At 38.8% G+C, this 25170-nt stretch overlaps 1 protein-coding gene across 6 annotated transcripts in view; it reads right to left on the bottom strand.

The window, feature by feature from the left end:
• Positions 1–3318, bottom strand: part of EED (embryonic ectoderm development) — a 38426-nt gene extending 35108 nt beyond the window's left edge. For all 6 annotated transcript variants that reach the window (XM_014346954.5, XM_003832975.6, XM_008958476.6 and 3 more), the window contains exon 1: positions 1–3318. This exon is cut by the window's left edge and continues 841 nt beyond it. The gene's annotated coding sequence lies outside the window, so the exon portion shown is untranslated.
• Between the last annotated feature and the right edge of the window lie 21852 nt (positions 3319–25170).

The following is a 25170-nucleotide window of genomic DNA, read 5'->3' as shown; positions in this document are numbered from 1 at the left end:
TCTTGCGCTGGGTTCGTCGAAACCCGCCTCCTCCAAGCCCCTCCTCTGTTTGAATTCTCGTTTGCTGAACCAGGTAGTTTTCTACCCGGTTTCCGAATCCCAGGGTGGATTTCAAAGCGCTACCGAATTATACTCTAGACGCTTCGTAAATTCTTGTCGGATATTTATTCTGTTGACTATTTATTGTAATGAATGATTATCCTTCCAGTTGCTACCAATAGTGGTTAAGACTTAAATAGAAATATCCTAAAATTATGAGACTAGACTCCAATGAGTTACAGCCAAAGTGCTCTTTTTAGCTGCTGAAGGATAGGCCCTGAACTACGCCAAGGCCTAAGAATCAGTGCTCATCTCCATTATGAGATTGTGATACTTAACCGACAATGTTTTGCTTGTTTTTGCACATCAGATACAATGAAATTCTAGAAGGCAACACACCTGTTAAACTTCACCAAAATATTTGCCTCTGTTACTATATCTATTCTCTAGCAGGTGCCAGATAACATTGGTGTGCCTTGTGGAATTATTATATGGGTCATGAAACCATAACTGAATGAGCAGCAGGAAAAGGAGAGTGATGACGAAAAATAAAATACGGCATCCGCCACCTTTTTTTTTGTTTTTCTTAGAACGTGATTGTGACTACTTATCTATTCGGGCTTCTGTAAAAATGTCCTCATCTGTAAAAATGAGGAGGCAGGAAGGGAGAAAGGGACCTACCATTTCTTGGGCACCTACTTGATGTTGTATATCTTTTCTCTTTTAGACCTCATTACCCACCTAGAGTGCACCATCCATAAAATTCTAGTATACTTGAATTATTTCTGCATGATAACTTTATAACCAGGACATCAGTTTCCTTATCTGCAGATTGCAAGTCACTCTTTCTTTTGTAGATAAAGAGAGAACTCTTGGTTGAGAATGAGAAAAGGAAGTAAAGCAAAGGCAGGTCAGAATGAGAGGTTTCTGCAGTGAAGACTTTGAAATAAAGAAGCCGAAAAAAAATTAAAGTTGAGGTCTCAATGACGGCAGTCATTTGTTCAGCACTTCCAATGTTCCAGGCACTACTAAGCACTCCTCAGTTGGTGAGAAGAGATGAGACTGGAGTAGAGTGAGCTCCTGAGAAAGTAAGACGTGCTTTGGTATGACATTTTCATCAGCAGACAGAAACATCCTTCCCTTTGTTAAGAACATCTTTCCCAACAAAGGGAAGGACGTTTCTGAAATATAGTTCTACAAGTAAAGGATAATTGACTAAAGCATTTCAAATTAAAATTACTCCGTGTGTGAGAGATTAGTGGGAGCTGGGAAGTGGGAGTCAACGTCTAGTCATAAAATTAGAAAAGTGCTGAACATTTGGATAAAGGACACATATGGTAGAAAAATGCCTTACAGCATTCATATTATCTGTAACAAAGCAAAAATAGTTTAAAGAGGCTTATTAAAACTTGAAGGGGTTATTTTTAAAATGTTTCTGATGAATCAGGGGTGATAAATGGAAATTAGTTTATATTACTACGTTATTGTCACTACATTAAAGGAAAAATATTCTGACACTTGTTAAAATAGTAAGGAACACTTAATTCAGGACTATTTTGATAGCTGTCAAGACTATCACAATAGGAGAGAGATCAGGCTCAACTCCAAATTACAGCAAGGAGTGGGGATGTATAGTCGAGCAAAGTTGGAGGGGTTGGTGGTTGGAAAATTACTAAGAAGAGACATCAAGAATGGGGAAATTTTTGCTACACCAACTTAACAGAATTTGTGCTAAAAAAGGCCAGGGTGATCAGATATCAAGGGTATGGGTTTTTCTCTAAACTGATGCAGAATTCTTGCTACAGCTGAGCCAGGCAAGCTAGACAGGAAGATGGAGAAGAGGGCTCAGAGGAGAGTCTTTGTTACTAATTTAAGATATGTAAAATGTCATAGGTGTTCCATGCAGAGTACTACTTTTGTGGTATTAATTTAATAACCATAAAAGTCTAATTACCTATTAAAAATAAGTTTTGCTGAGTGCATTGATGTGTACCTGTAGTTCCAGCTACTCAAGAGACTAAGGCAGGAAGATTGCTTGAGCCCAGGATATCAAAGCCAGGCTGCGCTGCATAAGGAGACCTACTTCTCTAAAAAAGAAAAATTTGTACGTTTCTCAACATTGCATTCTCCTACTGTGAAAGATCTCAGGAACCATCACAGTTGGAGAGGTCTTACTACCCACATTTTACAAATGAGGAAACTAAGACTTAGGATAAGTAAACAGTATGCCCAAAGACACACAGCTGTTCAAGTGGCAGTACTAGAGATTGTGTTCAATTGATTGGAAAGCCAAAGCACTTTTACCTCAAGATGAGGGACCCAGGCAGCTCTAAATTTATGTAATTCTATGCACAGAGCTTGGTCTTTAGACCACAGAATTGTTTATAAAGTATCAAAGAACTTTAAAAAGCTATCTCACTTGGGACAGAAAGAAGATACAACTGGGAAAACAAAGAATCTATAGCATAGTTTATAGTAATGTATGGATTTCAGTCTTTACTTAATTTTGACCAATGTAACATGGTAATGTAAGATGTTAATAATGAGGGAAACTGGATGAGGGAAATACAGGAACTCTCTATGCTATCTTTGTTCTTAGTAAATTTTCTGTAAAAGTATTCCAAAATAAAAACTTACTTTAAAATATCTATCTCATACTTGGCTGTTGAGAATTCAGTAAGAAATACCCCTTAGCCTTCAAGTAAGTGGTTGATCCATCTTGGAACTTTCCAAGATCATTTACTTATATAGAAAAAGAAAATTCACAGCGTTCCTTGGCATTGTCTCCTGGTATCTTGTAAGCTTCATATCAGGAAATGAGTTTCAAAAGCTAAATTAAATCCTTCCCATTTCAACTGGAGTCTATTTCTCATTCATTCAACATTTTTGTCTCTTCTGCTTCATAAATAGCAGCTGTTCATCATCATTCATGCAATGTGTAATCATATGCTTGCAGATCTGGTTTTCTATGAACAGAACATCATATGGCTTCTTTGAACGTTTTCAAATCAATCAGGAAGAATTTACTGAATGCCATTTACATGCAAAGCAGTAGGATAATTCCAGGGGCAATGGGGAGGAGGGGACAATAAAAAAGAAAATAAGACACAGTCTCTACCTTCAAACAGCCTAATATTCATCCAGCGTTAAGAAATAACGAATGGGGCCGGGCGTGGTGGTTCATGCCTGTAATCCCAGCACTTTGAGAGGCCGAGGCAGGTGGATCACCTGAGGTCAAGAGTTCGAGACTAGTCTGGCTAACATGGCGAAACCCCGTCTCTACTAAAAATACAAAAATTAGCCTGACGTGGTGGCTGGAGCCTGTAATCCCTGCTACTCGGGAGGCTGAGGTGAGAGAATAGCTTGAAACCGGGAGGTGGAGGTTTGCAGTGAGCTGAGATCACGCCATTGCACTCCAGCCTGGGTGACAAGAGTGAAACTCTGTCTTAAAAAAAAAAAAAAAAAGAAAAATAACGAATAGATTTAATATATATTTACTGAGTACCTACTGTGTGCCCAACACTGTTCCAGGTGCTGAGGAAACTTGACAATAAGCAAAACCAGACAATTTCCTGCTGTCATCATGCTTACTGACAAGTAGGAGAAACAAGCATTAACCAAATAAATGTGAAATTACCGTGGTAAGTGGTGTGAAGGGGAAGTACAAGGTCAGGGCTGCTGCTAGCCCATATGGTATCTTTGTGCTGTTTTTTAAAAGGCCATAGCAGAAAGAGCCCAGAGTAGGTAAAGCTTGGCAAGCAAACAATGACTTTGGTAAATTAGAAAAGTCACCCCCTTTTCCAGATTGATACAACCCTGCTCCATGTGCAAGGCTTTGTGAGTGGAGCACAAATTTGATTTTAGTTTTAGTTGTCACCTCAGCTGGGAACCCTTGTTTAGATGAACAAGCTGCACAGGCATACACAGCAGCTGGACAAAGTTTCCATGGACGTGTGTAATAAAGTGAGACATGGGAGGGTTTCCCTGAGAAACAGACAGAAGAGTAGAACTAAAAGAAGAATGGGAGTTAACCAGTCTCCCATTAAGAAGAGAAGGAGAAACATTCTAGGGAGTGATAACAGCATGTGCAAAAGTCCTGGCGCAGGAATATGAGAAGAGTACAAATGCCATTGGTACACTGAAAGGTCAGTGCTGGTGAAGGACTGAAAAGAGAAGGTGACAAAAGTGTGGTAGCAGAGAAGGCTAGAAAAGAAGGTAAGGGGCCAGATCGTGGAGGATCTTATAGACCTTCTTAAGACAAGTCTATTAACATGTATCTCCTGTTGATAAGACTTATACAGAAGGAATTAGAATGGCATTATTTTAACTCTGTTCGTATTTATTTCACTTATATACAGTGAAATGCACAGATCTCAAGTATATAGTTCCATGCGTTTTGACACAGGCATACACCCATATAATCCACACACCATCAAGATACAGATGGAGCTTTCCAACACTTCAGAAAGTTTTCTCATGCCTCTTCCCAGTCAAACCTCTCCTCTCTTTCTCCCCAGGCAGCCACTATTCTGTTTTGTCTATATTTGCATATTAGTTTTGCCTATTGTAGAACTTCATATAAATAGAATAATTCAGTATGTTCTCTTTTGTATCTGGCTTCTTTTGCTCAGCATAATGTTTTTTAGATGTATAAAATGACATTAGCTTTTAAAGAAAAATACTGCCTTTAGCTTTCAAATACTATCTTTAGCTTTTAAATATTGTCATTAGCTTTTATGGCCGGGTGCGGTGGCTCATGCCTATAATGCCAGCACTTTGGGAGGCTGAGGTGGGCGGATCATTTGAGCTTAGGTGTTCGAGACCAGCCTGGCCAACATGGTGAAATCTGTCTGTATTAAAAATGTAAAAATTAGCTGAGCATGGTCGTGGGTGCCTGAAATCCCAGCTACTCAGGAGGCTGACACAGGAGAATCACTTGAACCCAGGATGTGGAGGTTGCAGTGAGCAGAGATTGCGCCACTGCACTCCAGCTTGGGCAACAAAGTGAGACTCCATCTCAAAAAAAACAAAAACAAAAACTGTTATTAGCTTTTAAAGAAAAATACTGTATTTTAAAGGAAAATACTGTCTAGGTCAATGGTTCTCAAATTGTAACAATTCAGAAACATCCGGATAGCTTGTTAAATCACAGTTGCCTGGGCCCTATCTCCAGAGACTCTGATACACTGGGTTGGGATCCAGCCTCTCAATGTGCATGTCTAACAAACTCACAGGTGATACCAGTACTGCTGATTTAAAGATCACGCTTTGACAACCACTGATCTAGATGACAAAATCAGAAATGTCTTATAGCCAGTTTCAAGGAATTTTTCTGTTCATTTAATAAACACTTTCTTAAAGTACCTGCTATGTGCTAGGCACTTTCTAGGTGGTGGGATTCAAAAATAAAACATCACGCCTCTCCTCTAGTAACTTATAGTCTAGTAAGGGAAGGCAGAGGTAAACCAAATGAGTATCACTAGTTGTCTTAGAAAATCTGTTCACTATCTAATGGAAAAAAACCTTAAAAGAGAGAAAGTGCTTTTGTTTTCCGAAGTAGATAAACTGCCAGGCGCAGTGGCTCATGCCTGTAATGCCAATGGAGGCAGGAGGATCGCTTGAGCCCAGGATTTCGAGACCAGCCTGGGCAACATAAGGAGACCTTGAGTCTATAAATAAAAATACGAAAAAATTAGCCAGGCATGGTGGCATGCACCTGTAGTCCCAACTACTTGGGAGGCTGAGATGAGAAGATCACCTGAACCTGGGAGGTCAAGGCTGCAGCGATCATGCCACTGCACTCCAGCCTGGGTGACAGTGAGACTTGTCTCAAAAAAAAAAAAAAAAAAAAAAAAAACCCAACCAAATAAAAAAACAAACAACAACAAAAACAAAAACTAATGTAGATAAACCACTAGGAATAAAAGCAAGGCTGTATAATGGATGTCCTAGACATGGGATTCCTTACTGTGAAGCTAACTGCAAAGGTGATCAGTAAGACCTACTTTACTAAGTGTTTTCCATGTGTCTGGTACTGTGCAAAATGCTTTCTACACAGCATGCCATTTAATCCTCTCAGTATCACTATAAATCTGGTACTATATTATCCATGTCTTACAGATGACTTGTAGCTCACAGATGTTAAGGGATTAGACAAAGGACATTCAACAAGTAAGTGGGAGAATCAGAATTCAAACCCAGATCTCATTGACCCAAGGGCTGGTCCTTTTAAACACTAATACTTACAGGTCTCTGTTAGAAAACAACCTTCATAAATAATTTTAGTGCTACCTAGTGCTATAATAGAAATGCTCAACAGAGAATACATACAGTACTATGACAGAACAGGTAGGGCAGTAACTTGGTGGAAATATGAGAAGGCATCACGAAGAGGTGAGAATTAGCTTAGAAAGTAAATTTTTGTCAGTGTTACCCTGACAAAAGTCTGAGAGACAGACAATCCATTGGATGCAAACACTACATTCTGAACATTAGCAAAGAACACTGTCTTGTGGCTAAAGAAAAGTTGATTAGGATCACTTACAGTTTGAGTGAAATCTCCCTTGTAATTTTGCAGTGCCTTTGTTTACCACATACAGTCATGTGCTGCCTAATGACATTTCACACAATGACGGACTACATGCGCAGTGGTCCCATAAGATTTTAATGGAGTTGAAGATTTCCTATTGCCTATTGATGTCATGGCAGTAACAACATGGTAGCGCAATGTAGCACAAGGCATAAAGCATTTCTTGTTGTTAAAGGGATGCATGACTCAGCTACTCAGGAGGCTGAGATAGGAGGATTGCTTGAGGCCTGGAGTTTGAGACGAGCCTGGGCCACAGGGACACCCCATCTCTTAAAAAATAAAATAAAATGAGAAAATTAGCCAGGCATGGTGGCGTGTGCCTGCAGTCCCAGCTACTCAGGAGGCTGAGTCAGGAGGATCACTTGAGCCTAGGCATTCAAGGTTGCAGCTTTGGAGACAGAGCAAGACCCTGTCTCTAAGAAAAAGAAAAAAGAGAGAGAGAGAGAGAGATGCTATCTTATGAGTGCTAATTCAGCTTTCTGGTTTCCTCGATAATAGAAAGTGCCCTAAAGAATGGACATTCCGGGCCGGGCGCTGTGACTCACACCTGTAATCTCAGCACTTTGGGAGGCCGAGGCAGGCAGATCACCTGAGGTCAGGAGTTCAAAACCAGCCTGGCCAACGTGGCGAAACCCCATCTCTAGTAAAAGTATGAAAATTAGCTAGGGGTGGTGGTGGGCACCTGTAATCCCAGCTACTCGAGAGGCTGAGGAAGGAGAATCACTTGAACCCAGGAGGCAGAGGTTGCAGTGAGCCGAGATCATGCCACTGCACTCCAGCCTGGGCAACAGAGCGAGACTCCATCTCAAAAAAAAAAAAAAAAAGAAAGAAAGAAAGAAAAAAGAATGGATATTCGTATTCCAGTCACCGGAGTGGTATACTCCACAGCATCTCTTCTTCTTCTACTTCTTCTTCTTCTTTTTTTTTTTTTTTTTTTTTTTTGATGGAGTCTTGCTCTGTCGCCCAGGCTGGAGTGCAGTGGCATGATCTCGGCTCACTGCAAGCTCTGCTTCCCGGGTTCACGCCATTCTCCTGCCTCAGCCTCCCCAGCAGCTGGGACTACAGGCACACACTGCCGTGCCTGGCTAATTTTTTGTATTTTTAGTAGAGACGGGGTTTCACCGTGTTAGCCTCGATCTCCTGACCTTGTGATCCGCCTGCCTCGACCTCCCAAAGTGCTGGGATTACAGGCATGAGCCACTGTGCCCAGCCAACAGCATCTCTTCTATTTGTTTATTTGAGACAAAGTGTTGCTCTGTAGCCAGGCTAGAGTCCCGGGCTCAAACAATCCTCCAACCTCAGCCTCCTAAGTATCCACAGCATAACTTTAATACTTTGGCAAATGGTTCATGAATAAGTGTCTAGTTTAGGAGGGGTCACATCATGAAAGGCCTTATGCCATTGGTCTGTAAAGTAATAAGTAGCCAAAGAAGGGTTTTCTCTTTGGCAAAGGTCAGAGGGTAAGGCTGAGAGATGGGCTCAGGGGCTATTTCAGCTATTTCCGTACTGCAGACGTGAACTAAAGCAGTGCCAATGAAGATGAAAAGCAAGGGGTTGGTTCCAGAGATATTTAAAAATGCAATCAACAGGACTCAATAATTCATGGACCGTGAGGGGCTTAGGATGACTCAGGTTTATAGTTTAGCTGACTTCCTGGATCGCAGTATCTCTAACTAAGATAGAGAAAATAGGAGGAGAAGTAGGTGGAATTTTTAACTTTTAGTGTTGAGAAGATAAGCATAATATAATTTAACTTCTCCCTAAACCCAAATATAGTCTTAAGGGTAAAGGCCAACAACAATGCCTATCACTAATTAAAAGGAATAATTGGCCAAAAAAAACGGATGTAATTCCAATGTCTTGTACATTTTATCTTTCCTTTTCTTTCCCTTTCTCTCTCTGTCTTTTCCTTTCTCTCTTCCATTCTTCCTTCCTTCTCTCTCTTTCTTTCCTTCTTTTTTTTTTCTTTCGAAACAGGGTCTATGTTGCTCAGACTGATCTCAAACTCCTAGGCTCAAGCAATCCTCCCACCTTGGCCTCTCAAAGTGTTATGATTACAGGCATGAGCCACCATGCCCAGCCAAATATTTTGTTCTTTAAAAATATGTTTGTGTGAAAAAGTGTGTGAGACAATATGCGTGTGGAAAAGCTTAAACCATTTATTATTGGAGAAAAAATTGTTGAACAATGAATATATTTCAATTTTTGAAACAAAGGTTTGCTCCTGCTTTTAAATTACCAGCCTTGATTTTATGAACGATAAAATTTTATCCACAATCTTCCTCTTACACAGTAAGAAAAAGTCTGAAGAAAAATATATTTTTTTGGTGACTATCTTCTGAGATTCTCAGTGCTCTTTTCAAATGTAAATCAAAACCAGCAGTGTCCCTGTTTAAACACTAAGACAAAAAGGATCCAGAAACTTGTACTGAGAGATAATATTCATTGACGGGGCTTGCTCTATACAGGCAGGTTTGCACAATTTATCTTATTGAATCCTCATAACATTCTTGCATCTGTATTTACAAATGAGAAAGCTGAGACAGGGAAGTTGAATTACTAACTCCAGGTCACAGAGGTAGTGGTAGAGCTGGATTTGAATCCACACAGCCTAACTCTCAGACCTGAGTTTTTTTATCACTTCACCATATGGCATCCCGCTGAGTTGTCAACACGTTCCTTTCTTTCTTTTCTTTCTTCGCTTTCTTTCCTTTCTTCTCTCCCCTCCCTCCCTCCCTCCCTTCCTCCCTTCCTTCCTTCCTTCCTCCCTTGCCTCTTTCTTTCTTTCTCTCTCTTTCCCTCCCTTCTTCTCTTCCTTTCTCCTTCCTTCCTTCCTTTTGTTTCTTTCCTCCCTCCCTCCTTCCCTCCTTCCTTTCTTTCTTTTTCTTTCTTTTTCATTCCCTCCCTCCTTCCTTTCTCTTCCTTTCTCCATTCTCTCTTCCGTCCTTCCTTTCTCTTTCTTTCTTTTCTTTCTTCTTTCTTTCCTTCTCTCTCTCTTTCTTTTCTTTCTTTCTTCCTTTCTTCCCTCCCTCTCTTCCTTCCTTCCTCTTTATAATTTAGGTCATAAGCATGTATTACTTTTGTATTTTAAAAAAAAGCTTACTTGAATTTAAAAATCAATCCGATCAATGAATTTATTTTAAATATCCCTTCCCATTGATTCCCTGAAAAGATCACCTCTGTAACTTTAAGCATTGAATACATTGCAGTTTGAAAGCAAAGTCTTGTCTGGTGCATGTATATGATTATTGTACCTAATTCTCTGAAAAATAGGCTACAATTACTACCAGGTTAATTAACCGTTATTATCTTAAAGTCTGGATTATTACAGATAAATGCCTAATTCTGAAATAAAACTGGGAATTAAAGCCAGATAAATGGGAGTTTTGTTGTTATTTTAACATTTTGTAAACTTTTTTTTTTTTTTTTTTTTTTTTTTTTTTTAGATGGAGTCTTGCTCTGTCATCCAGGCTGGAGTGCAGTGGCACAATCTCGGCTCACTGCAACCTCCACCTCCCAGGTTCAAGCGATTCTCCTGCCTCAGCCTCCCAACCTTTGTAATCTTTATATTGTCTGAAAGTTTATTAATCAGCCATAAGAAATTCACTCCTATCTATAAATTAAAGTCAGTGCCCAAAAAGTCCTGAGATCTGAAATTTATTTTTACTTTTTTTGTTTTTCTTTTTTCTTTTTCTTTTTTTTTTTTTGAGACGGAGTCTTATTCTGATGCCCAGGCTGGAGTGCAGTGGCACAATCTCAGCTCACTGCAACCTCTGCCTCCTGGGGTCAAGCGATTCTCCTGCCTCACCCTCCTGAGTAGCTGTGACTACAGGCGTGCCCCACCACACCCGGCTAATTTTTTTGTATTTTTAGTAGAGACAGGGTCTCACCATGTTGATAAGGCTGGTCTCGAACTCCTGACCTTGTGATCCTCCCACCTCGGCCTCCCAAAGTGCTGGGATTACAGGTGTGAGCCACCGCGCCCAGCCACTTTTATTTTTTTTCTGTGAATTATGCAGAGAAGTTGAGATCTGAAATTTAACTTAGCACTGTGAGGCTAGACCCTCAGAAATGCAAAACTGTATTCCCAATTTCTTTGTAAATTTTTTTTTTACATTCATATTGGTTTGTTACTATAAGATGTCTCAGGAGAATTAGCCTGTTGGATCAGATATAATGCTGTTTTTTGTTGAAATAAGCCAACATCAGGGAAGTTTTGTGTTGAAAGAGTAATTACATATATGAAATTACACAGACTTTGCAAAACAGTGTGAGCATTAAAAGAAAATAAATGAAAAAACCAACTTTTAAAATAGGTTGCATGTGATTTCACTGACCTTGACACTAATCTACCATCAGTACATATAAACAAAGCAAGAAAATAAATATACTTAATATGTTTTATGTAAAAATTACTTGCTGCTTTTAATTCAAAGATATGTGTATATTTAAAAACTTGTCTGGGAGAAAATCTTAAATAGGGTTAAAACAACAAGTTTTTACAAATGAAGATATTAGTAAAAATATATTTTCCTTGAAAAGGGGTAAATTAGAAATTAAATATCTTGAATTTACACTAACATGGGTTCTTACTTTATTTTCTTTCTTTGAGGGACCAAAAGGTGACTTAGAACAAAGATTTGATAGAGCGAGTTCAAGCACTAATAAGGTGCAGAGTGTCAAATAATTGTGAATCAAGACTTTGATGAGTTAAGTGTAAATGACTCAGAAACATGGATTATATTCTTTAAAGTACACGTGAGTTTAGAAGTGCAGAGGAAAACATGCTCAGTAAAATGCTCAGAGGCATCCTGAAACCCAAATTCTTCAAATGTTGCATTTCAGCATTTGAGGTGTGCACAAAATGAGATCACGGCAATCTATATCCAGGGTAAATAGTGGAGATAATTTGCATTATCTTCGTTTTTCCTTCTCATATTTTCTGAATCTTATGCCCAGGAATAAGGATGCTGTATTAGCCTTCCCCAGAGGAAAAGAACAAGTAGTGTATGTGTACATATATAGAGAGAGACAGATTTATTTTAAGTAACTGGCTCATGCTATTATGGAGCCTGGAAAGTACAAAATCTACAGTTCTAATCTGAAGGTCATGTGCTGGCAGAATTCCTTCTTGCTCAGAAGGTCAGTCTTTTGTTCTAGTCAGACCTTCAACTGATTGAATAAGGCCCACCCACATTATGGAAGGTGATCTGCTTTACTCAGAGTCCACTGATTTAAATGTCATTCTCATCCAAACACCCTCACAGAAACATTCAGAATAATGTTTGACCAAATAGCTGAACACAGTGGCCAAGCCAAAATTAACCCTTACAGATGCTTAGTTAGTTCATATTGTCTGCCTGTTAATTAAAATTGACATTTAGAATACTAAAGAAATGCTAGTTCAAAGGGATGAATAGAATTCACTAACAAACTTGTAGAGCTGGAAAGGCCATTGGAGACCTTCTAATAGTATTTCTAATGGTATTTCTCAAAAGGAGTGCTATTAGCATTTAGGGCAGAACAGCTTTTGGATGTAGCGGATTGTCCTGAGCATGGCAGGACATTTAGCATCTCTGGCTCCAACCCATAAATGTTAATAGCTCTCCCAATCATTGTGACAACTGAACAAAACGATGCACAGATTTCCAAACACCCTGGGGCGGAGGGGGAATGGAGGTAATACTCTTCATTAAGAACTGCACCCCCACCCCAGTTTTGGAGGAAGAAACAGATTTAATAAGGTCAATTTACTATATCTTCTATGTAGACTATTACTTTCTCTCTCTCTCTTTTTTTCTAATTTAGCAGGGTAATTATTTGTACCAGACTATTTTGTAATAACACTGCCTAAAATAAAGTTTAAAATGTAAACTCTGAGTGGTATGAAAAGCTACAATGTACAAAGTTGGGTAAAGGTTTTAATCATTAAGTTGCCAGGGTTTTGGTTAGCACACATATGTAATTTTTGGTATTAAACTAAAAGCACAGCTACATCTAAATGTTCTGAGCTTGGTGTGGTGGCACACACCTGTAGTCCCAGCAACTCAGGAGGCTGAGGTGAGAGGATTGCTTGAGCAATCCAGCATGGGCAACATACTGCAGCCTGGGCAACATAGTGAGACCTCATCTCTAATAAAATTTAAAATAAAGAAATAAAAAGTAGAATATCTAAATTCTCTCCTTCCACAAAGCCTTTTGCCATCTTTTCAACCAGGACTAACTGTGCCTTTTCTTGATCTCTCATGACACTTATTTTTCTCTCTTTTATGTTACTTATTGTAGTAATATAATAGCTTTCATTCATTGTTGCTTACGATGAGCAATACAGTTTGCTAAATACTTAACATGTATTGTAACTTTTACCCATCATAGAAACATTATAAGTAGATATTATTTGTTCTAATTGACAGATGAGGAAGTTGAGACACAAAGAGATTAAGTAATATATCCAAGGCCATATAATTAATACATTTCAGAGTTTGGATTTCAACTAAGATCTGTTTGCCTACAGATTTTATGTTCTTAAATTATGCTGTTGTGACTCCAGATAGAGCCCATTTTGCCAGTCTCTCTCAGAAACTCTGGGATATTACTCAAGGCCACCAATAAACCTACTTACACATGGCCACTTGGTATACTGGGAGATATGGCAGAGACTTTGGTATTGCTTGTGAGGCCCCAGAGATAACAGAATTAAAAACCCTTGAACAACAACAACAAAAAGATCTTTGAAGATTTCCTGCAGCTCCTGGTGAGTGTTCCCTAAGACAAGATAGGAAGTGACTCTTTTTTGCCTTCAGCAACAAGTTCTCTGAGTAATGTTTTGAGTTGGCACAGTTGGCATCACTAAAATAGCTTTCTGTTCCAGCCCCTGAGGAATTTGGTGAAACTTCTTTGTCAAAGAGAGCTACAAAATAGGAAGAACTAGACCACTTTTTGTTTTTTATTCTTAAAGTATAGTGAAAGTAACACATGTACATCTTGGATAAATGTAACACATGTACATTTTGGATAATTTGGAAAACACGAGAAAAGCACCAAGAAGAAAACTCATGTAATTCTATGCAGAGATGGCCACTATTAATATCAGAGTCTTCTATTTTTTTTTTTTTTTGGCTTTTTCTGTCCACACACAAACATGAATACACACATATTTGGAAAATATAATTCATACCATGTTATAATTTTATAAGCAATTTTTATAACAGTATATGATGGATATATATTTCTTTGTTTTCCTGTAATAGCATTTTAATGGCTGCATAGTACTACATCATAAAGATAGCCACAATTGATTTAACCACACCCCTGCTCTTTGTCATTTAGATGATTCCTGATCTTTCCATGTATATTTACATACTTGCACGTGCATGTTTATATGGGCTCTGATTATTTCCTTAGGAGAGGGAAAAGAGAGGCAAGCCAAATCACTAGTTGGAAGTTACATTGTACTCTGGTAAATGTGTCCAGTTAACACTCTCAGTGGAGCCAGATTGCCCTTTGATGACTAAAAGATATGTAATCTCTCAGAGGCCACATCCTGAAAGTGCTGCTGGAATTGCAGGGAAGGAGCTTTCCACTGGGAGGAGGAAGAGCAAGTGGCTCCAGGTAACAGTGAGAAAATACCAACTGAGCTTTTCGACATTTATATTAGGATGCCAACTTTGCTACATGCCATGTTTCTTGGTCTACACTCCTAAGACTGTGGATTAACAATACAAAATACCTGTACTTCAAGTTCTTAACAGAAATGTCAGCCTCAACCCAGCTAATTAGCTGCGCCATGTCCCCACCCCAGGCTAAGTTATTTGTGGGCAGAATCCATTTCTCATTCATTGTGATTTCTGTAGTGACTTCACATTCAATGAATGTTTTCTTTTTCTTTTCTTTTCTTTTTTTTGAGACAGAATCTCGCTGTGTTACCCAGGCTGAAGTGCAGTGTGCTGTCTCAGCTCACTGCAAACCCCTCCTGGGTTCAAGCTATTCTCTTAGCACCCCCCGAGTACTTGGGATCACAGGCGTGTGCCACAACGCCCAGCTAATTTTTGTATTTTTAGTAGAGATGGGGTTTTGCCATGTCGGCCAGGCTGGTCTTGAACTCCTGACCTCAAGCAATTCTCCTGCCTCAGCCTCCCAAAGTGCTGGGATTACAGGTGTGAGCCACTGTGTCTGGCCTCAACAAACATTTTCTGAATGAATGAAATCAGTATTATCTTTCTGCCTACTACCCTAATTTATATTGACTTGTTTAGAGGATTTAAAAGATGTCAGCTCCTGAAATTTGCTATTGCAAGGACTGAAAGGCTTTTTCTCACAATTGTGAGAACACAATTACTCCAGCTGAAACCACTTTTACAGGTTGGAGCTTCTGGGTCGAGACCTCTTCCACAGGCTCACTAATCCACATAAGGAGAAAGACCTTGAAATAACCTTGTTCAAACCTGCATTTGGAATCTACCCAATTGCAGTACACTAGTATACAACTCAGCTTTATACTACACATATTATTTTTTAATTTTTTCTTTTGTTTGTTTATTTTATTTTGTTTGTTTGCTTTGTTTTGTTTTGTTTTCTTCTGCTATTTTTTTGAGACATGGTCTCATTCTGTCACCCAGGCTGGACTGCAGTGACACGAGCATGGCTCACTGCAGCCTTGACCTCCTAGGCTCAGGCGATCCTCCTATCTCAGCCTCCCAAGTAGCTAGGACCACAGGCACACAGCACCATGTCTGGTTAATTTTTTTTTCTATCTTTTGTAGAGATGGGGTTTTGCCATGTGGCCCAGGCTGGTTTCAAACTCCTGGGCTCAAGTGATCTTCCCACCTTGGCCTCCCAAAGTGCTAGAATTACAGGCATGAGTCACCATGCCCAACCTACACATTACTTAAAAAAATTTTTTTTCATGTCAGCTGCAAAAATGTACCTTTTCAACAAGATTGGAAACTTGTTGACCAAGTTCTATTCTTTCAGGTCAAATTCCAGTAAAACAGGTGTAATTATCACAAGATGGATTATAGTGAAAATATTTCTAAGGTGTTGCGGGGTCATAATAATACTGTTTTGCTAATATCTTTACAAGGAGATTGTCAACTTACCTCTAACACTTACTCATGTCATACTCATGAAAATGACATCTAATATCTCCCACAGCCAGTACATTTGCATAAAACAAAGAACATTTTGTGAGGTAGAACAAGGCTTAAGTAGCCTCATGGTTCTCCCTCTAATGACCATAGTACAGAAAAAGACAATATTTAGTTTCTGATGGCTTTATTATTAAAATCCTGAGCATACACATCCCTATGCAGAGTTAATGTTTCTTTGCACGTGAGTGCTGAAGAAGGAAAATTGGAGTTTTAGGATTTTATGGTAGGGTTTTTTTGGGGGTTGTGGTTTTGTTATTTTAACTTTTCTGAGACGTTATTTCCTAACGTGTAAAAACCTGGGAATAGGAGTTATTGATGAGGTTGGTACTGTACTGGTATCATCTCTTTCCCATCTCTGCTTTCCTGGTTTTGCTAGTCTGTGACCTTATTATTCAAATTCTTGGTTTTCTAGTTTGTGACCTTATTTTTTAAATTCCTATGGATAATAAGGAATTTGGAGCCAGTAAGGTGGAAAAATCATCACTAGAATTTGGGAAAGGCTTGGGTTAAACTCTCAGCTTGGCTATTTTAAAAGCTGAGCAATCCTAGGCTAGTCATCTAAGAGCTTAAGTCACCAATCACATGAGACTCTGATAAGAATATCTGCCTTTGAAACCTTTATTATGCCAATGTAAGTTTTATTTCATTTTTGAATGTTCATCCAAGGCCTTGTCTTCCTTCTTTAGCTCCTTTTGCTTTGCCTCCCACCTAAAGGTCTCTTTTTCTAGAGTTCTCCCCACTTTTCCTTTTGTCCTATTAAGGTTATGTAATCCTCAGGTGGCCTGTTCCATTCTCAGTTTCACCCATCATATACATACGTGGATGTCTGCTTTTGGTATGTAGCGCTCTTGTTGAGCTTTGGACCTATATATTCTACCGCCTATTGGATATAACCACCTGTAGGCCCCAGAAGGTCAAACATCCAAAACACAAGTAATCATCTTTCCCCCTGTATTTGTTCCTTTCTGATGTGGTGACTAATACTAAGTGAGCCAATCCAGAAACCTGGTATTCATCCTAGATTCTGCCCATCCAATCAGACCCCTGTCAGATCAGCCAAAGGTCTGTAGATGTTATCCCTTCATGGTTTTCTAACATCATATCGCCTCCTCTCCATTTCCATTGCCATCACCTCAGTTAAAATCCTCATAAATTATTTCTTGGATGACTTGAATAGTCCCTCTTCTGGCCACTCTCTGTCTTTACTGGTTCCCCTCTAATCTATTCTTCTCATTGTAGTTATAGTAAACTTTCCATATAATCCTGTCATTCTGCTTAACACCAATCTGGCTCTGCATGTCTTTTAGGATAAGGTCAAATTGTTTATGTTATTAGATGAAGCCCTTTATGATCTTGTTAATTATTTTAAAATTATTATTATTATTATTAGAGACATGGTCTCATTTTGTCAATCAAGCTGGAGTGCAGTGGCACAGTCATAGCTCACTATAACCTTGAACTCCTGGCCTCAAGTGATCCACCCACTTCGGCCTCCCAAAGTGCTGGGATTACAGGCATGAGCCTCCACACCCAGCCTAATTTTTATACTTGATCTTAGTCAAAAGGCTGAGAAGCAATCCTGACCTAATTTTCTATTTAGTTTTCCTGCTGGGCATTCTGCCACATTTGCCCTCTCTCCACACAGTTCTTCTCTAGTAACAAACAAGTTCATTTCCAAATGGCTCTTTCTAAGTTTATTTGTTCTCAAGACCAAAAGAACTAAGAGATGTTTATGTTTGCAGGCCCTGGATGGAATTCCACCAGATAAGTTCTCTGAAGAGAACCAGCACACTTACTGTTTGTAATAGCAAAAGACTACAATATAGATCCATCAATGGGGTATTGACTATATAAGTCATAGTATATCTATAATGTAGTCTTTAAAATAAATAAGGTATATCTATATGAATTGATATAGAACAATCTCCAAAATATATTACATGGGAAAAAAGTTACAGAACAGTGTGTATAATGTGCCCTTATGTGTATGAAAGGAAATATTTAAATTCCTAATAAAGGTCACCTTTAGGCAGGGAACTGGGGGTATAGGAAAGAAGGAAAAGTTGTTTTTTACTGTGTGTCTTTTTTATACTATTTGAATTGTAAACATTTATAATTATTGCTTTAAAAAATTAGTTTGCCTTCAACATCACAGACTAGACATGCTCTATTCTACTTCCTGTACAATCTCTCAGCTATCTTTTCTCATATACTAGTTTCCACCACGTTGAACATATGTTTAGGAAGGAAATCTCCCTCCTTGGTGATGGCTGCAAGTGTAGAAATCTCCTTGGCAGCTATGATGTCCTTAAACTACAGAACTTAAGTGTGGCTATGTAAAAAGTTCCATCAGGTGCATTTTTATCATGTTCAGTCCTCAAGTTCCTAAACAAATGATGTTTTTATCCAGAATTAACTTGATTCTGGCATCTGACATTAATCTTCCTTCTCTAGCTGTACACCCATAAAGCCTTTCCTTCTGACAATTTTTTTATTCGTCTTGCTTATTATTGTTGATAGTATAGATATATGAGTGATTGCATGATCAGACATTTGTTCCTCAGAATTGTCATTATTCCTGAACAATTTATCCCATCACTACATACATTTATCAACTTCAATTTTTACCACATCTATTTTTGTTTTTAAACTAATTGCCTGTCTCTCCCTACTAACATTGTTAATACTCCAGATGCATTTGATCTTACTGAATATGAAAGATTAATGATAACATTTGTAATTTTTGTAAAACATTGAAAATTAAGAGCAAATCCATCAATTATACAAAGATCAAAGGCCATAAAGTTGTGTTCTCCAGGCTTCAGCCTGCATAGTTTTTTTTTTGTTTGGCCCACATAACATTTTTTTTTTATTTATCTATGTATTTAGGTTATTTTGTTTTTAAAATGTAACTTTTAAGTTCAGGAGTACATGTGCAGGTTTGTTATACAAGTAAACTTATTTCACGGGAGTTCGTTGTACAGATTATTTCATCAGCCAGGTATTAGGCCTAGTACCCATTAGTTATTTTTCCTGATCCTCTCCCTCCTCCTAACCTCCACCCTCCAATAGGCCCCAGTGTGTATTTTTTCCCTCTATGTAACCATTTATTCTCATCACTTAGCTCCTACTTGTAAGTGAGCGCACATGGTATTCGGTTTTCTGTTCCTACATTAGTTTGCTAAGGATAATGGCCTCCAGCTCCATCCATGTTTCCTCAAAGGACATGATCTTGTTCTTTTTTATGGCTGCATAGTATTCCATTGTGTATATGTACCACATTTTCTTTATTCGGTCTACCAGTGATGGGCATTTAGGTTGATTCCATGCCTTTGCTATTGTCAATAGTGCTGCAATGAACACACATGTGCATGTGTCTTTATGACAGAATGATGTATATTTCTTTGGGTATATACCCAGTGATGGGATTGCTCGGTTGAAAGGTATTTCTGTTTTTAGGTCTTTGAGGAATCACCACACTGTCTTCCACAATGGCTGAACTAATTTATCCTCCCACCAACAGTGTATAAGCATTCCTTTTCCTCCACAACCTCATTAGCATCTGTTATTTTTTGACTTTTTAATAATAGCCATTCTGGGTCAGGTGTGGTGGCTCATGCATGTAATCCCAGCACTTTGGGAGGCTAAGGCGAGTGGATCCCTTTAAGTCAGGAGTTCAAGATTAGCCTGCCAACATGGTGAAACCCTGTTTCTACTAAAAATACAAAAATTAGCTGGGCACAGTGGCATGCACCTGTAATCCCAGCTACTAGGGAAGCTGAAGCAGGAGAATCACTTGAACCTGGGAGGCAGAGGTTGCAGTGAGCTGAGATCACACCACTGCACTCTAGCCTGGGTGACAGAGTGAGACTCTGTCTTAAAAAAAATAGAACCATTCTGACTGGTGTGAGATGGTATCTCATTGTGGTTTTTATTTGCATTTCTCTAATGATCAGTGACGTTGAGTTTTTTAATGATTGTTGGCCACATTATATGCCTTCTTTTGAAAAGTGCCTGTTCACGTTTTTTGCCCACTTTTTAATGGGCTGTTTGTTTTTTTCTTGTAAATTTAAGTTCCTTATAGATGCTGGATATTATTAGACCTTTGTCAGGTGTATAGTTTGCAAAAATTTTCTTACATTCTGTAGGTTGTCTGTTTACTCTATTGATAGTTTCCTTTCCTGTGCAGAAGCTCTTTAATTAGATCCCTTTTGTCAATTTTTGCTTCTGTTGCAATTGCTTTTGGCGTCTTTATCATGAAACCTAAGTCTTTAATCCATCTTCAGTTGATTTTTCTACATGGTTTAAGGAAGGAGATCCAATTTCAATCTTCTGCATATGGCTAGCCAGTTATCCCAGCACCATTTATTGAATAGGAGTCCATTCCGCACTGTTTTTGTCAGCTTTGTCAAAGACTAGATAGTTGTAGGTGTGTGGCCTTATTTTTGGGTTCACTATGCTGTTCCACTGGTCTCTGTGTCTGTTTTTGTACCATTACCATACTGTTTTGATTACTATAGCCCTCTAGTATAATTTGAAGTCAGGTAGAGTGACATTTCCAGCTTTCTTTTTTTGCTTAGGATTGCCTTGCCTATTTGGGCTCTTTTTGGTTCCACAGGAACTTTAAAATTGTTTTTTTCTAGTTCTGCAAGGAATGTCATTGGTAGTTTAATAGGAATAGCATTGAATCTATAAATTGCTTTGGGCAGTTTGGCCATTTTAATGATGTTGATTCTTCCTATCCATGAGCATGGATTTTTTTTTTATTGTGTCATCTCTGATTTCTTTGAGCAGTGTTTTGTAGTTCTCCTTGTAGAGATCTTTTACCTCCCTTAGCTGTATTTCTAGGTTGTGTGTGTGTGTGTGTGTGTGTGTGGCAATTGTGAATGGGATTGCATTCCTGATTTGGCTCTCAACTTGACTGTTGTTGGTGTATAGGAATGTTACTTATTTTTGCACATTGATTTTATATCCTGAGACTTTGCTGAAGTTGCTTATCAGCTGAAGGAGCTTTTGGACCAAGACTATGTTTGCAGACAACAGTTTAAAATTTTGTATTAGTTATCAGCATTTGCAAGTTGAAAGAAAAACAAAGCCATAGCAATACTGAAGCTACATTCTGACAAGGTAACATCAGCTGGCACTGTGGCTACTCACCCTTGCAAGGGGCACATACAGTTCATTTCACACCTCACACTCCAGCTTACCTCCAGCTTACTTCAAGTCCTTGCTAGGCCGACTTCACTCATGGTAGGCATTAGACTGAGGAATAACCCAGTGGTCACATGGCTAGGACTAAAATGACCCTACCTGACCACTAACTCCTGGCATGCCTGAAATAGTTGATGTATCTTTGCTCCAGAGCAGAGCTTTGTATTTCTGAATGTTCACAGGTTGAAACTTTTTAAGGAGACGTGTAATAAATCACAGCTTACTGGTTAAGTTGTGATCCCCATAATATATGTTTCCTTTTGTTTAAAATCCCCTCTTATTCCTACCTCACTCTTTTCATTTAGCTCATCCTTCAAAACGTAGCTTGCCAGGAAATCTCTCCTAGCCACCTAACCTGAGTTGGTTGCCTTTTTCCTACACTTTAGTAGAACCCTTCGTTTATCTTAGTTTTAATTATGGATTTTTTTCTCTCCTCAACAAGATTGGGAGTTTTATGAAGGCAGATTACATGTTGAATTCACTTCATGTCCTATACACCTCGTATAGGTCTCCTATATGTCTAGAGTCAGGTATATAGGAGGCATTCAACACATATTTGTTGAGGGAATTAATGACTGAATGTCTCAATCTATAGATTGTATATGATTTGCTTTCTATTACTCTGTCAGTATCAGTTTTGAGTTGAGTTGCAGTATATAGGTTGATAAGCTCTGACTTATTCCTTTAAATTATCAACTTATTTATAGTTTGTACCAGAAAGTATGTTTTACTATGTTAAGTGTTGGAGAATAGGAAAAGCAAAGGAAGTTGAGGTCTAAACTTGTAAGTCTTGTGAATGGGCCATGGTTGTTAAAAGTCATCTATCTCTGCCTCCTTAGAAAAGCTATCAGGAACACAGCATCAGAATTTTTATTTAGCTACATATTCTCATGGGTGTCTGTACATCTAATTATCAAATAAATGACTCAGAATAAGATGGTGTTGGGGCTAGATGGAGTGGGAAGGAGAGGGTTGTAATTACTGAGTGAAGGCATGCTGATGTCATTAATATGTCTATTTAAGAAGTTAGTATTAATAAATTACAATGAAATGCAAGTGCAACCTAATGATTTGTCATTACCTTGAAACCTTGGTTAACAACATTGTTGGCATCATGATTACAGACTACTTATTAACTGTATATACCCTTAAATGTACACTTTTAAATTTATTGCCACCCTGTGGTACCGTAGGAATATATTTGGTTATTGTCCCTGTTCCTGGCACAGAGCTCCTAAAACCTTTGGAATTTCCTGGGTAATAAGGATGATGCGAGGATCTTTTGTTCTAATGAAGCAGCTCTTGGCCCCTAGACAGCTGCTTCAGAATGGGGGCTGATTGCCAGAATATCTAAGCCTTGGTTAGAAGCTTGGAATTTTAGCCCTAACCCTCAGCCTCCAAGGAGGAGAGAGGGGTTGGAGATGAAATTTGTTTACCATTTCCCAATGATTTAATCAACCATGCCTATGTAATGAAACCTTCACAAAAACCCCCTAAACAGTGGGGTTTAGGGAGCTTCCAGGATGGTGAACACCCAATGTACTGGGAGGGTGGTGCACCCCAACTCCACGGGGACAGATGCTCCTGCACATTCCCTTCTGAATCTCACCTTATATACTTCTCCATCTGGCTGTTCATTTGTATCCTTTATAATAAACCAGTAAACATAAGCAAAGTGCCTTTTTAAGTTATGTGAGCTTTCTAGCAAATTGTCAAACATGAGGAGGGGGTCAAAGGAACCCTGATTTACAGCTGGTTAGTCAGAAGTACTGGTGGCCCGAAACTTGCAAACAGCATTTGAAGTGGAGGCAGTCTTGTAGGACTGAACCCTTTGAATTATGGGATCTGATGCTAACTCCAGGTAGATAATGTCAGAAATTAATTGAATTGTTGGACATTCAATTGATGTCAGAGAGCTGAAGAAGTGATGTTGGAAAAGATACCATATGTTTGTTGTCAGGAGGGAAAAAGCTTTCATGCCGTTTCACAAAATTCTCAAACCTGTCGGATTCTGTCGTTGATGATTAGCAATACTGATAAGTTACTTTAAACAGTTCCTTCAAATCCATGTTTCAATTTGGTTTACCCTACTGCCTTTTATGCAACAATATTAATTTGCTCTGCTAATATTGAAATCGTACTATGTACCAGGTTTTATCCTAGAGAATAATGGTGAGCAAAACCAGATATAAGTCTCTATTTTCATGAGTCTGCTAGTGGAAACAGATGTCCATCAAAAAATCACATATACAGATACATTTACAACTATGTTAAATACTATGGATGAGAGGTTTATGATGTTGTGATTGTTCTCAAAAGAAAGATCATGAAACACTTTCCTGAGGAAGCTGAAATCTGAAGAACCATAAAAGGTCAACTAAGTGAGAATATGGGAATGGGTAAACTTAGATCTTGCGTCTTGCAAAGACTTCTGGGACTGGAGTTTCTTATCTTTACCCTCCTATCTCAGCACCCTCCTCTTGTAGATCCCCCCCGCCACTCCCCCACACACAATTTCACTTCTATTAAGAGCCTCTCAGAATATACTCAGAACAGCATCAGAGGAAAACATTAAATAAAGTTTTTTAACAGATAATAGTATTAGATGTTCAATAAAGAAAGGCTCCTAGCTTCTTATAATTGAGTGCTGGTGTCCTAATCAGCTTCCTCCTCAAATCCTACACTGATCCCTAACTGGGTGTACCTGGTGTTCACCCAGTGAGGGCCTCAGTGATTATGAAAATAAGAGACCTATGAGCCAAGACTGGTGGACCACAGTGGAGCAACTTACTTTGCTGACTGGAGTACAGCATGTCTTCACAGAGATTTAAAATAGGTTTTGAAGGGTAGAATAGGAGGGAGGACTTCCAGGAGAAGGAAACAGCACCCACAAAAACACAGAGGAGTGAAAGAACACCACGTTTTTGCAGGAATGGCAGGTAGTTTAGACTTCTTTTAAGTAAGTCAGGAAAACATCTTGATAAAATAGTGAAATTAAATCAGTTTTTAGAAAAATAAAGAACTAAAGTTTAGTAAATGTGAGAAGTCCCACAAATAGAACTCCTTATTCCTTTAAAATCACGGATACATAAATTTTTCCTACACATATTAATCTGAACATCTGCGTTGTCATAGGTTCCAAAAACTTTAGTTTAATTCTCCAGAATCCCCTAATATCTTATTTAAAGTCATTCTCCTTTTTTTTTTTTTTTTTTTTTTTTTTTGAGACGGAGTCTGGCTCTGTCGCCCAGGCTGGAGTGCAGTGGCGCCATCTCAGCTCACTGCAACCTCTGCCTCCCGGGTTCACACCATTCTCCTGCCTCAGCCTCCCGAGTAGCTGGGACTATAGGCGCCCGCCATTACGCCTGGCTAATTTTTTGTATTTTTAGTAGAGAGAGGGTTTCACTGTGTTAGCCAGGATGGTCTCGATCTCCGGACCTTGTGATCCACCCGCCTCGGCCTCCCAAAGTGCATTCTCCTTTTTGATTGGCATCACCTGCTGCCTTTCTCCTTTCTCACTGTATTTAGAACAATCTTTGCCAAATGATTTTTGTGTCTTTCCAGACCATGATGTGGTTGACTAAGAATTTGTTTAAGCCTATTTTTCCGTTCTTCATTTGACTCAAAAAGTAGTTTGTTGTAGAATAGAAGCTTCCCCTTGAAATAGCATATGGCAAACCTGGAGGAAAAAATAGACTTAACCACTGAAAAATTCTTCCATAAAATTAAATTAAATACGTTGTACAATTCTCTTTTACCATGTTATGAGACAAATATTCTGTATACCTCCATCCTCAATGGATAAAGGTGAACTTTTCTCCTTATTAAAATTGAGAATGTTGCAGAATATTTCCATTATGTGCGAAGAAAAGAGGAACTGGCACTTATTAGCACACATATTATTCCAGTCTCTGTGACAGGTGCAATCTGAGCGCTATCCTACCACTATGCTTGAATAGAGAGATGGTCATACAATGTCAACATGGTAATAAACTTCAGAGGTCATATAACCCACTGCTTTGGTTCTTTAGAGAAAACGCTGAGGCCCAGAGAGTAGGTTAGTGATCATTCAGTTCATTAAAAACCAAATGGGACTTGAGCTGAGTTTTCTGACACTTAGTTCAGTGCTCTTTCTATAACATACTGGTATTCTCAGGAGAGAATTCGTCATGACTTATAGTT

This window comes from Pan paniscus, chromosome 9 (genome assembly GCF_029289425.2).
Source record: "Pan paniscus chromosome 9, NHGRI_mPanPan1-v2.0_pri, whole genome shotgun sequence".
Taxonomy (NCBI): Eukaryota; Metazoa; Chordata; class Mammalia; order Primates; family Hominidae; genus Pan; species Pan paniscus.
Note: the sequence above shows the minus strand (reverse complement) of the source record. Positions and strands in the feature narration are given on the sequence as shown.